This window comes from Silene latifolia, chromosome 10 (genome assembly GCF_048544455.1).
Source record: "Silene latifolia isolate original U9 population chromosome 10, ASM4854445v1, whole genome shotgun sequence".
Lineage (NCBI taxonomy): Eukaryota > Viridiplantae > Streptophyta > Magnoliopsida > Caryophyllales > Caryophyllaceae > Silene > Silene latifolia.
This window is the reverse complement of record NC_133535.1, coordinates 138,824,999-138,838,029: the sequence shown is the minus strand read 5'-3', so window position 1 is coordinate 138,838,029 and position 13,031 is coordinate 138,824,999.

The window sequence follows — 13,031 nt, the reverse complement described above, 5'->3', positions numbered from 1 at the left end:
TGATAAATTTGCATCTTTGTTGTTTGATTGTTGTTGTTTTCACCATTGTTCATCTTTTCATTGTTAATCTTTTCTTTGATTCTCTTTCCTTTGTTCATCTTTTGTTATTTACACCCAAAGATTCAATCTTTGAGTGGATAGTGTTAAAGATTGTGTCTTTTAGTTTGTTCATCCTTGTTATTAGACTAAACCATCTTTCTTCATAATTATTGTTGGATTGTTGCATGTTTAGAAGTAGAATTCATCCTCTCACCATGTTTATGCTTAAAGACTCCATATTTATTTTTTATTTTGCCTTTAGAAACATGATTAGTGAGTAGTCTCCTTCTAGGACTCGATTTGACCCGATATGGGTAATTTCACTAATTAATTATCATTAAGGCTAATTTGTGGGGAAAATTGGTGAAGGTAGTTTAAAGGAATTAGCATGCTTAAGGTTTGGTTTTCGGGTAGTGTCGACTTTTGACCCTTGTCCACCAACGAGAGTTAGTTAGGTTGTTAGTTGGATATTTGGGAACCGACCCTTGTCACCGACTAAGGTTGAGACCGAAAGGGAGAACCGAGGGAGGGTGCCTCTAGATTAGTGTTTGAAATCGACCCTCGAGAGAGGGAGTGGGATGACCCGGATTACGATGAGGGTTTAATGACCTTGACCATTTACTTGACCTCCTTGGGAAAATGCATGTTTTTGAGGTTGTCGGATTTTGAGTTGGGGATACCGGCTTTCGGACCCGAGAGGGGGGTTAGTCGGGATAGCTAGTGTCCTATTGCGAACCCGAGAGGGAGGTTCTAGGCGAATTAGAGCCATCTCCCCCTTACCTTTCTACCCCTTTTAGTTAGCCGAGACGATTAGTATGTGGAATTACTTATATTCGTGGGAGAACCGAGTTCTAGTCCTTCTCTTTATTTGATCTATCCTTTATCTTTTAGTTTGTTCTTATCTTGTCTAGTTTATAGCCTTTAAATTTGTTAGTTTAGTGCTAGTTCGTTACCACCCTCTTTGTTTTTTATCGACTTAGCTAAGCTCGTGAATTAGAACGATTAGTACTCCACCTACTCCTTGTGGGATCGACCCTCTAAAGTGTACAACGATAAAATCGTGCACTTGCGAGGTATTACTTGATACCATCAAGTTTTTGGCGCCGTTGCCGGGGATCGAACCCGGGTCACCCGCGTGACAGGCGGGAATACTTACCATCAAGTTAGCTGTAACATTTTGAAGAATTTGAAAATTATCCGTTTTCCCAGCCGGTTGACCGGCGGCCGGTCTCCTGACCGGCTGGGAATGTTCTGATGCTCTAATTTACCCGAAACTCGCCCAAATTCCTTTCATTATTTCGCAATCTCCTTCCCTCTTCTCTCCCTCTAAACCCTAACCCCCTACCCCATCCTCACCAACAACCACTCCCACCACCCCCTACCACCTCCCTACCACCAGCAAACCACCACAACCACCTCCCTAACCCTTATCCCTCCTTCAAAACCACAAAAATGGCCCCAAAGAAAAGAGTGAGGAGAGGAGACTTAGCCCTCTAACAAGCGAAAATGGTGGCGGCGGCGGCAACCGACATGAGCACCGATCCCGACTTCCCGGATATCCAATTCACTTTAATCACCATGAAAGGTAAATTTGTTTTATTCAAGAAACGCCCCATCACCCCGACCCGATTCATTGATAGACAATCCATGCGGGAGTTAGGGCTAGACCAAGTTACTCTTGAATTATTTGATGCGGTAGGAATGAAAATGATGTACGGGATTCATGAGAAAACCTATGCCCGTCTAACATGGGAGTTTTTGAGCTCCCTTCGTATTGACAAGCATCGCCAATCCCAAAAGGTAGCCTTTTTGCACTTCCGATTGATGAACAAGGACTACTCCTTGACCCTCCCGACCTTTGCTTCCCATTTCGGGCTTGACACAAGCCCTCCACATAAGGCACCCGAGACCTTTGACCATGGGGCCTTATGGAAGGCCATTACGGGTTTAGATGATGTTCCGGGGGTCAAGAGAGCCGCTAACACTGTCCATAATGCGGCTATTCGGGTTTGGCATCGGTTTATAGGGTGGACTGTTTTTGGCCGTGAGGAAAATCACAATTTCCGAACGGAGGAATTGGAAATTATCGGCTCTTACCTTCGTTCCAACCCCACTACCTTCAAAATCTACATTGCCCACCACTTGGCACTCACCTTGCAACGCCTTAGCAACTCCCCGGGTGCTACGACGACGATTGTTGTAGGTGGACTCATCACCCATTTGCTAAAGAGGCTCAATAGGAGGGTCAACTTGAGTGGTATGAGATACATGATTGGTGATACGATGCTTTTCAAGAATTATATCCACCACAACCTCAATTGGTTAAAGACTAACCCGAACGATGGCCTTGACTATTGGCAAATTCGGGTGGATGGTGTTGACAGAAATTCTATCCCCCTTCCTAACCCCGAGAAGATGAAAGTGGTGCCTAACTCAGAGCATTATTTGCTTGAAATTGAAAACAATGAAGACCCCTCAATTCCCCAACAACAAAACCCAAATCTTCGGTACACTCGTGGCCGACCTATCATTCCCGCGAGGCCCACCTTGCGATATGCTACACCGTCTTCTCCTTTCGTTGTCGGGCCCTTCCAACAAGGAGAGGGGTCCTCTAGTCACCAACCACAACAACCACCCCCTCTCCACGCCGACCTCATTTCCTTCATGGAGGATATGAAACTTAATATGGCAACCGCCGCAAATGAGCGGCTTGAGCTTCAACAAAGACTTGACCGGATTTACTATGACCATTCCCTTGGCCAATTCCCGATTTATGATGACATGATGAGGCACCAATACAAGCATCCCTCCGGCCTTCACCCTTCTTACTATTTATTCCCGGATGGCGGAAATCTGGAAGATGGGAGGATCCTTTATGGCGACATTAATTTGCGGCCCGACTACTATAGCGCCCCGGTCTTTCCCACCCCGCCTTCCACTCAAGGGGAGGGACATGACATGAGGTGGTTCGGGGTTGCCCCTTCCATCTTCACTGAGGGAGGTTCTAGTGGAGCCGGAGGGAACACGGAGGTGTTCGTCGGCATGAGCTCGGGGATGGGGGACTTTGGTTCGGATGCCCCTTTGAACACGAACGATTTCATCCGTGAGTCCGAGTTCGGGGCGAGTCATGATGATGGAGACGGTGATGATGATGGTGATGGAGATGGAGACGGCGATGGTAACGAGACCGAGTATGAGTAGAGCCTAGTAATGAGGGCTCCACTCCCTCCCTTTCAATCCAAAATGACGAGTATGCCTCTTCCCTTAACCCAAATTCTCTCATTCATGTTTAAATTTTAGCATGCATTTAGTTAGAAATTCACTTAGTTGCATTCATATAGGATTGCATTAGATTTCAAATTTGTAATATATTGTTACATTTAGTACTTGCATTCACTTAGCATAACTTGCATTGTAATTTAAATATCGCATATAGAATAGAGCATGCATTCTTATTCTAAAATTCACAAAAAAATGAAAAAAAAAATGGCAAAAGCCACCAAAAACATGTTACTTTATTTCCCTAAATTGCCCTCCCATGTCTATAAATAAGTGTGGGGAGGGCCTAAAAAAAAACTAACAAAAACATGTCTTTTCATTTTAATTTCCTCCACACATTTATTTCCATTTGGAAGTAATGTAAAAAAATAAGTGTGGGGAGGAAATTCCCATATTAAAAATCAACAAAAATATGTCTTTTTAATTTTTCAAAAACAAAAATCTCAAAAATATGTTATTTTTCTTTTCAAAAATCAAAAATATGTTCCTTTCTTTTTCTTATTCACTCCCTATGCTTTTGTCCATTGAGGACAATGTACATTTCAAGTGTGGTGAGGGAAATATCCACCTTTGTGAATATTGTCTATAATTGTTCATATCATTATATACTCGTAAATTTAAGAAAAAGTAAGAAAATGCCTAAAAATTGAAAAAATTCTGAAAAATACAAAAACATTGCATTGTATATATATGTTTGACTAACCTTTCGCATATGAATCTACCATTTGAGGCAAAGAGGAGACTAGAAGACAGCTTGGTAAACTCGTTCTTATCTCTTTCTCCTTTTGGATTCTCTCTCTTTTTTATATTGTTGTATAATATGGAGAAGGATGGGATTTTTGTGCCTTGGATGTTCCTTCGGGGAACTTTGGATTGTTGGTGTTGATGTGTTGCTAGGATTAGCCAACTTGTTGCACGTTTCGTTTCATGTTTGTTTAAATTTCCGCATGCATTTGTTCACATGTGCATATGTGTCGTTGTTAAACTTAGTTGCACTTAGTTTGTAAATGATTTGCATAAGCATGGTCTAGGAAGGGAACCAAGTACCCCCATGATGAGCTATTGTGCCCAATTGTGCCCTTCCCCTCCTCGTGACTCGCACCCGTGGCCTCTTAGTTAGCCGAGGGAGGCGGGCTTGACCAAGGAGTTTTGACCGATCCTGTGAGACCTAGGGCCGGAGACTAGACCTTCGGCTTGACTTAGCTACTCAAAGGTAAGGGTAGAGCCTCCTAGGGTGGGTACATTCATACCCCGCCCTCATCTAGGTTTGAGGGTAGGCCTCCTCGCGGGGCGTGTCACATCATTACGCATAAGTATGTCGCATCGTCCTTAGACCGTGAAATTGCATTACATTTTCGTGCACATGATATGAAGCAAAAATCAGTTTTTATGAACCTCACATAGCCAAATAACCTTGTTTTCTCCCCTACATCGTGTCCCTTTTTGATTCACCCCCTTGAGCTTAGCCTTTCCATTTGGCAAACCCACCAAAAGTAGCTACATCCCATAACCACCCTTCCTTAATCAAGAATTGGTCGGTTTTGTAGTTGTGTTGTAGGAGGTGACTTGGGTCGTAATGGTGGATGGCATGCACGTCCACATGGGTCGGAATTTGATGTGAATTTGGCGTTGTATTTAAATAAGAGGTTTTGAAAAAGAAACGAAAAACAAAATAGAAAAGTGAAAATGTCATGAAAAATCAATAAACAATGAGTCAAATGTTGTATATATGTTATAAAGAAAAGAAAAAGGCAAGCAACACCCCTCATCATCATTAAATGGGGTAGAAAAAGCCGTTGCTAAATAAAAAGGGCAAATTGATGTTTTTCCAAAGATGAGTCGGGTTTACACATTTTTTGCATGGCTTGGGAAACCGAGCCATTGTTACGGTGTAGACGTTACCATTTGTTGAAATAAGAGGAGTTTTATCAAATTTTTCCTACTTGAGTTGGGTTTATGCAATTTTTGCATAGTTTTGGTCATCAATGCCATGTTAGGGCATAGACGTGTCTCATGTGTTGCAATAAGAAATGGGATGTGATGTGTCGATAATTCTTGATTTGAGCTCCACATATCCAAACGGTGCTTGCACCAATCCCGTATCGACCTACTCATTAGCCCCGTTTTAACCCTTGCTTCATTTTGTGTGCATTCTACCATTGTTTGCATTTCATCGGACGTAGGACGGTCTTACACATTAGATTGCGGGCACGTTTTCGCTAGTTGAGTTAGTTGAGTGATTTTGGTTACTACTGGTCTCACCTTGCTCTTTCATTGAGTGACGAGTGAAAACCGTGAGGATGTCGTTGCCTAGGTCCCCTTAGTCATGGGTCCTTTGGTTGAATCTCGTGTCGGTTTTGTAATTCTCGGCGGTCTTGCCCTTTCTCCCCTTTCCCCGCTCTTGAATTTGTTTCTTGAGCATTGGTCACACGAGGGTTGCTTTAGTCACGCTTAGGGGGTTAGCACCCCAATTGGCACTTCTGAGACGGTACTCCCGACCAAGACCGTGTTTTGATGTTTGAAAAATCCGGCCACTTAGATGAGGAAAGTGGATCATTTTGTTAGATGCATTCTATTGATTGATTACGTGCTTTCATGATAGATGCGTCGCGATTTTGTAGCAAGACCCAACTTGCCTTGCAATAGGGCACTCTTCCCTCATGAGTGTCAAATTGCGAGTTGAAGGGGCGTTGACTGCGCTAATACTCGATCGGCTTAATTAGTAGCGTTGTTGAGTGGTGCTTATATTGTGCACCCACTCTCCGTATTTATCTTGGTTGTACATTGGTTGAGGACTTACTCGGGGACGAGTAAGGTTCAAGTGTGGGGAGGTTTGATATAGGATCCTTTTACGCCTTTTCCCCCTCTATTTTCATGCCAACCGACTCCATTTGAGTCGGTTTTGATCGTCCTTTCTCGCATTTTGTGTCCCGATTCCCTTTACTATGACATTTTAGCCTCCTTGCAGAAATTGAGGCGGGAACGGGTGAAATGAAGCAAGGAAGACGGGTTGCCTAGACTCAACATGAAAGAAGGAAGAGAATGAAGCTGAAAGGTGTTCCCAGCCGGCCAGCCGGCAGCCGGCCAGCCGGCTGGGAGTGCAAATATATACAACTAAGGCTGAAACCAAGCAAAGAGGTATTCCCAGCCGGTGGCCCGGCAGCCGGCCAGACGGCTGGGAGTTCCCCCAAATGCCAAAAGTCAAGATTCAAGTCAAGAGTGCCCCAGCCGATCAGTGACTGGCAGCCGGTTGCCCGGCCGTGCATACCTGATGACTTTTCAAAATTAATTCAACTTCCAGGAACCTCTCAGCCGGTCATAGGACCGGCGGCCGGTTGACCGGCCGGGAGTGCAAAGTCGTGTTTTAAAGCCCATTTCGAATCCTACCCTAATCTTGGTGGAAACTATATATACCCCCTCCCTTAACCATTTGTACACACTCTCCGAGATAAATTTGCATCTTTGTTGTTTGATTGTTGTTGTTTTCACCATTGTTCATCTTTTCATTGTTCATCTTTTCTTTGATTCTCTTTCCTTTGTTCATCTTTTGGTATTTACACCCAAAGATTCAATCTTTGAGTGGATAGTGTTAAAGATTGTGTCTTTTAGTTTGTTCATCCTTGTTATTAGACTAAACCATCTTTCTTCATAATTATTGTTGGATTGTTGCATGTTTAGAAGTAGAATTCATCCTCTCACCATGTTTATGCTTAAAGACTCCATCTTTATTTTTTATTTTGCCTTTAGAAACATGATTAGTGAGTAGTCTCCTTCTAGGACTCGGTTTGACCCGATATGGGTAATTTCACTAATTAATTATCATTAAGGCTAATTTGTGGGGAAAATTGGTGAGGGTAGTTTAGAGGAATTAGCATGCTTAAGGTTTGGTTTTCGGGTAGTGTCGACTTTTGACCCTTGTCCACCAACGAGAGTTAGTTAGGTTGTTAGTTGGATATTTGGGAACCGACCCTTATCACCGACTAAGGTTGAGACCGAAAGGGAGAACCGAGGGAGGGTGCCTCTAGATTAGTGTTTGAAATCGACCCTCGAGAGAGGGAGTGGGATGACCCGGATTACGATGAGGGTTTAATGACCTTGACCATTTACTTGACCTCCTTGGGAAAATGCATGTTTTTGAGGTTGTCGGGTTTTGAGTTAGGGATACCGGCTTTCGGACCGGAGAGGGGGGTTAGTCGGGATAACTAGTGTCCTATTGCGAACCCGAGAGGGAGGTTCTAGGCGAATTAGAGCCATCTCCCCGTTACCTTTCTACCCCTTTTAGTTAGCCGAGACGATTAGTATGTGGAATTACTTATATTCGTGGGAGAACCGAGTTCTAGTCCTTCTCTTTATTTGATCTATCCTTTATCTTTTAGCTTGTTCTTATCTTGTCTAGTTTATAGCCTTTAAATTTGTTAGTTTAGTGCTAGTTCGTTACCACCCTCTTTGTTTTTTATCGACTTAGCTAAGCTCGTGAATTAGAACGATTAGTACTCCACCTACTCCTTGTGGGATCGACCCTCTAAAGTGTACAACGATAAAATCGTGCACTTGCGAGGTATTACTTGATACCATCAATGGTGAACAATAAGGTTAGGCGCAGCTCTGAGAATCAATTGGTCTATTCTTTGCAATCTTTGGAGGCCAAATTGAAGCATGTTCAGGAAGACATGATCAACATTCAAGCAACTTTGGGGGAAATTGCCCAGAAACAACAGCAAGATCAAATTGATTGGCAATCGGCATTGAAGGTGCAAGGGCAAGGGTTGGATCAATAAAATGTTCAAATGGAGGACATGCTGTGTCAATTGCATCAATTTGTGGCGAATAATCAGGGTAATAGTAATCACAGAGGAATTCTTAATGGAGGTATTCAAATAAACCCTAACCCTAATTCCAATTTTGCTCGTTTTTCAAAAATTGAATTTCCTATGTTTTAAGGGGATGATATTCAGGGGTGGTTGTATAAAGTAGAACAATTCTTTGAAGTTGATGCAACCTCTGAAAACATTAGAGTTAAATTGGTATCCATTCATTTAGAGGGTAAAGCTTTGTTGTGGCATCAGTCTTTAATAAAAACAAGACCCAGTGGTGACTGGCCTACTTGGTCAGATTATAAGGTTGCAATGTTATTTAGGTTTTGGCACATCCCCTTATGATGATCCCATTGCTGAAATCATGAACTTAAGGCAAAAAGGTTCAGTAGAAAATTATCAGGATCAATTTGACAGCATCCTAAATAGAACTGTCTTAACTGAAAAACAGGCAATCAGTTGTTTTCTTAAGGATCTTGATGCTGACATATAGAGCACTGTGAGAATGTTCAAACCCCAATCTCTAGCAGAAGCATATTCTTTGGCCAGATTACAAGAAAACACATTGGCTTCAATTCATAAGAGAAATCATTCCAACTCACATAATAGACCAATTCTTGAAAAACCTAATTTTAAACCTTTTGTTTCCTTTCAGCCAAAACAGAATTCTCCATCTTTTACACCAAAGAAATTTTCAAATACACAACATTCCAATAATTCCACAAAAAATGCTTTTCAAAAAATTAAGTCAGTAGCGTTGAGTGAAAAAGAGGTGCAGGAAAGGAGAGCAAAAAACTTGTGTTTTACTTGTAATGAAACTTGGGCACCCAATCATAAATCATTGCACAATTACATAGTATCCAGGTTCTAACCTTGGAAGCGGATGAGGGGGATAGTCCTGACTCTGGAGAGGGGTCAGTTGAAGGACTTGAGCAGTCTGTACAGTCTGTTCAGTATTGGCAAGAAGACACTATTCCACCCTTAATTTCACTTAATGCTATCCATGGGAATGCCAGTTATCAGACAATGAGAGTAACTGGTAAGGTGAAGGGAAACCCTATTCACATTCTGATAGATTCTGGAAGCACTCATAACTTCCTAGACACAGGGTCAAATTAAAAGCACTTGTCCTTTTATGGTGACTGTAGCAAATGGGGAGACTATAATTTCTAAATCTGTGTGTCAAGGGTTTAAATGGCATCTTCAGGGGCATGAATTTGCTACTGATGTTAAGTTAGTACCATTGGGAGGCTGTGAAATGGTGCTAGGTATTCAGTGGCTGGAGTCCTTGGGACCAGTTCTTTGGGACTTCAAACAACTCAGAATGGAGTTTACTGTTCAGAGAAAGAAACATGTGTTGAGGGGCTGTCAGAGTGGAACATTGCATTGGGTGTCTGCCAAGCAAATGCAGGCCTCTTTAGCAAAACAGCCACCTGGAGCTCAGTTATTTGCCATGAGAGCTTATCCCTTACTTGAGTGCACCAACATGGAAGGGTCATATGTTAACCCCAGCATTCAGGGTCTTCTTCAGGAGTTTGAGGATATCTTTAAGGAACCAACCACCTTACCCCCACATAGGGTATAGATGATGGAATCTATAGATTCCATAATCTATACCCTTCCACAATTACCGTTCTTTTTCTAATGATGTATTGTAATTCAACTGGGAAACCAATTATACGTTATATTCATTAAAGATTAATGATCAATTATTGCTTCATCAATGATTTTTTGTTACTTGTACCTTGTTAGTTTAGGGTTAAGATTACTTTTTTCCAGATTTGGGGGTTTCTTATTGTGTATGGTGCTTTTATGGACATCAATGGAGGAGTGGTGCGGCTGATGGTGGTACGACAGAAAGGGCCGGCGGGACTATTGGTGGTAGAGAAGGAAACAGACGGCGTAAACGGCATAGTGGTGGGCCGATGATGGTGGTATTAGATGGGTGAAAGGTTTGAGGGTGGTCGCCGGTGCGAGGAGAAGCTGGTGGGGGTGTGGTCGCTGGTGATAATCGTTGGTGGGGAGGGCTGGTAGGAGGTGGATGTGGTTGAAGCTCCGATGCTCTTCTTCTATGCAAATTTTCTAGGTAGTACATGATTTTTGGAAATGGGAGGGGTAAAATGGTCAAATATGTACTGCGATGAGTAAAATGTGTACTGCGAAAATCAACACCCTTAATGTATTATTTTATTTTTTAAATGTATTTGATATCAATAATTAAATAAATAAAGGTAAAATTTGAATTTGAGTATATCTTATTTTCATTTAGCACTCAAATAATCTTTCTAATCAATTTTTTTGGGTATTGCTTTTTCACATACACAATTTACTCTTTCACATACGCATTTTACAATTATATCCCTCTCATTTTTTCAATCCATTTTCTCTCGTGTTTCTTTTGTTCCTATTTGTGCAGAATTCATTAATGAAGAATAGACTACACTACCTCCCACACCAACCTTTGAATGCTTAATTTCCATAATTCCTTTCGTTAATTCAATTGTTGAGACTAGTATATTTGTGGGTTGCGGTATGTGCAGATGAACTTTAATCGAAATAATTTATGTTGTTCATGATTCTATACATAATGATTTTGTTTTATTTTGAAAATTTGGTGTGCCAATTACTTGATTATTCTCCTGAATAATTGATTAATTATTGAATAAAACTTGTGCAGGTGAGCATTGAGACCTATTGTTCAATCCATTCATGGAGCAGTGATGATTTCGCAGCAACTACACCCTTTCTTAAATCAATATCCCAATTGAAAATTAACCCTAATAAAGAAAAATGATTAGATCAATTTAATCCACTAAAAATTATGGCCATTTGTTGATAGAACGATTTAACTAGTTGTTCTATATAAGAGTTAAGATTCATAATTGAAGAAAATGGGAGGAATTTGATTAGGTTTTAGGAGAAATTGAAAAGAGGAAATTTAGGTTATTTAATTTAGGGGAGGGTAATATTTGGAAATCTTATGAAAAAATGTATGTGAAAAAGTAAAATGCGTATGTGAAAAAGCAATACCGATTTTTTTTAGTCTTTCGACATCTCATTCCTCGTTCATAGATATCCCACACATTTAGACGTGTCCGCCTGTGTCGATATCCGACACATTGTCGGATATGGAACAACTAATTAAAAGGAGCGTCCATGCTACCTAATGTCACACCATCGCATAATGAAATTTAGATACACGTGTTTCACAATCGTAAGTCCTCTTACAAGTGGTCAACATTGCGGGTCATATTAATCCGTCTCTTTTTATAACCCACCAAATGTAAACGAACGGGTCATAATAATCCGCCTACGTTATTCTAATAGAAAAATTTCCGCCAAAATTAATTACTTTAGGATAACAATTAAATTCGGGGATGTAGCAAATTACCCCCATAACTTATGTATGTTGTGCAATTCAACCCTCTAAGTTTCACTTGTAGCAAATTACCCCCATAAGTTTTCAAAAATGTGCAATTAAGCCCAAATCAATTTTTCTACCGTTTTTTTTAACTAAAACATATTATTTTCTATTATAAAAATCATTTTAAATATATCTACTAAAAACTAAATACAAAATTTACATATTCAACAAAAAATATGAACCAAATTTAAGATAAAAAAAAATTGGACATTGTAACTTGACTAAAAAATAAAAATTCTCATATTATGAATATTTTTTCACCAAAATACAAAAAAAAAAAAAAAGAAAAAAAAATTGAACATGCTTTCTAATAATTAGAAATTTTAGGATTAATATTTGATCAATAATTTTGACTTTTAGTAATAGTAAATATATTTAATTTAGTAAATTTCATTAATTTCATTATTAAAAATAAAATATGTAGTGAATTGCACATTAAGAAAAACTTATGGGACCTATTTGCTACATTTATAAATTAAGGGGTTTATTTGCACATACTCCATAGTATCAAACTTATGGGGATGATTTGCTATATTTCCCCAATTATATTATCTCTCAACCCCAAAATGAAAGCTAACAATTATATTACCATCTCCGCCACTACGAGTAGCCCAATATAACTTTTCATTAACAATCATAGCTGCTCTGCAAAAAATGCCAGCATCATGATCAAAATCAAATTTCCGCCACTTATTATTTTTCCTAAGAGAGAAGATACAAACAGTATAAGTTTTAAAATTTCCCTGAAACACTGTTGACAAAACTTGAACATATTTGTAGTCATCAACAGAGGATGTATTTCCAAATCCCGGAGTCGCAGAAACTTTACCGCGGTTCCATATAATGAAGTATTCAGCAGAAGCAGAGGTTGAACAAATCAACCCATTGAAGCAACCTGTAAGTACAAGTAAATCTTTTCCGACCCCAAACTCAACGTCGAGCTTAACTAAATTATCCTCAAAACTGCCAGCAATTGTATCATCATCATCATCGTCATAAGAGAAAAGGTAACAATTCTTATAGCCCATGATAAACAAGGTGATAACTGATAACAACGGAAGGGTGAGAAAAGAGGAATTTGATAAGGTGGGCATTGACAAAAGCGGAAGAAAGAAAAAAGAGTAAAATACCATTGTTTAGAAACTGACTTAAATCGAAGAATGGATTCGACATGCAATCTTGTAAGTATTTCCTGAATGATAAAATCTTCAGACAGGCAGGTTTGTTGCAGAATCACATGTTTCTTTTTAGCATTATGTGGTTCTTTCTCCCCCATTTTCTCCAATCTTCACTGTAAATTGTGAGAGTAGGGAGTGATTGAGGTTGAAACAGGATTTGTTCATCTAAACTTAAGATTTGTGTGGGTAAGTAGGCTAACTAATTTGGATCCTCTTCTTTCCCTCTTCTTTTGGCTCGAATTTTAAGCACCTTTTATTGTTACGTTATGATGTAAGGGAAATAAAAAGAGAAATATA